The following is a 1933-nucleotide window of genomic DNA, read 5'->3' on the forward strand; positions in this document are numbered from 1 at the left end:
CGCTGTCATTAAAGAAAACAGGCGACGCACCACCAAACATGAAGATTCATATTCAAATTAAAAGATTTTAATGCTGATAATATCATTTGTAATGAAGTTCAGTTACATAAGAATGCAAAATAGAAGCATTTTCCCCAGCACTCTCAAACCTTTGGACCCCATTGTGTATTTCTCTAATCATATATATATAGAGAGAGCGAGAGAGAGAGAGAGAGAGAGAGAGAGAGACAGAGAGAGAGAGAGAGAGAGAGAGACAGAGAGAGAGAGAGAGCGAGAGAGAGAGAGAGAGAGAGAGCGAGAGACAGAGAGACAGAGAGAGAGAGAGAGAGAGAGACAGAGAGAGAGAGAGAGAGAGAGAGCGAGAGAGAGAGCGAGAGAGAGAGAGAGAGAGAGAGAGAGAGAGAGAGAGAGAGCGAGAGCGAGAGAGAGAGAGAGAGAGAGAGAGAGAGAGAGAGAGAGAGAGAGAGAGACTTTTCGTGCCTACTCGTTGCCGACTGGCGTTTTCATCACGGTAGCATTAATTGGTGATATTGTACAGGTGTAAATCTGTGACCTCACAAACATTCAGTTCAGTTGATTTGATTCAGTTGAATCACTTTGTTACATTTCGGCTATTTTAAAAACAAATACATTAAATAATTATAAATGTGACTTTTATTTATTTTATTTGTTTTTTCACACAGAGAAAAGCCTGGGACTTTTATTTTGGCTAAAACCTGTGCGGTTGCAGTTGATGCAGATGAGTGCATCATAACGCACTGATGCGTTTTCACGCCTCGAGTTATTTAGTCAGATAATTTAGACGCTTTGATCAGCCAGCAGGAAAGAGAAGTAGCCGAGAGCCAAAAACCAAAGAGCAGGAAGTGACCTCTGACCTTCTGTGTGGTTGGTCATCGAACGTCCACTCTAAACGTACCCGAGTGAGTGAGTGTGTGTGAGTGTGTGTGTGTGTGTGTGTGTGTGTGTGTTTGAGGGTGGGGTGGGGGGGTTGTGTCTGGTGTCCTGCTGTGTGTTAATTACAGTTTTACACCATCCTGACTCTGTATGGGCTGGAGCAGCTGCGATTACTGCATTTGTCCACTAGAGGTCAGAAAAAGGCAGGAAAACACACTTCAGTGAAATAATGACTTTTAAAATATGTTTACATTCACAGGCAGATGTGTTTGCGTGAGTCTTATCTGAGCCAAGGCCTTTTTCATTACCTACAGAGCAGGGGTCTCAAGCTCAAATCACCCAGGGGTGGGTGTGGGGGGGTGGGGGCTACTAGACTGGTGGTCTTGTCCGAAAGGTGGGCCGGTTGGAACACTGCAGCATCCACAGCTACTACTACCCCTGCTACTACTGCTACTATTAGTATTAGCAGTAGTAACATGAATAAAGTGTTTAATAGGTATTTATGCTCAATTACATCGAATAAGCATCTTTAACAGTAGAATTATGGAGGACTCTTATCTTGTAGTCATTATTCACTGCTAAACGTGAGTGAGGATGGGTTGAGTCTGCGCTCTCGCTGGATTAGTTTGATGTTTTTATTCATTTCCTCATCACGCTGAGTCCTGAACGAAGCCACGGGGGCAGATTTAACTGACTATCGCTCTAACTTCCGGTATAAGCCGAGTTTAGCTGTGGCGACTGCGGCGTGCGTCTCTGTTTCTGCTTTACACATCCTGATCATCAGCCTCAGCTGATGTGTTGGGGAGCCCGGCGGGCGGGGCAGATCTACCATCAGATGGAAATGAAGTCAAATCGTTTTGGGGCTGTGTTTAGGGATAATTTGTGTATTTGTGAGGTTTGAGACCCCTGGACTATAGAGGAATTACACACACTCTCCCTCGGGAACACCTTCACTCCTTCTTCACACACACTTTCTTCAGCGGCCGCTTTGTTGTGTTCATTCATCATTCGTGTTGTGCTAGATAATCATAGAACGTTC

Source organism: Pygocentrus nattereri, chromosome 5, assembly GCF_015220715.1.
Source record: "Pygocentrus nattereri isolate fPygNat1 chromosome 5, fPygNat1.pri, whole genome shotgun sequence".
NCBI lineage: Eukaryota > Metazoa > Chordata > Actinopteri > Characiformes > Serrasalmidae > Pygocentrus > Pygocentrus nattereri.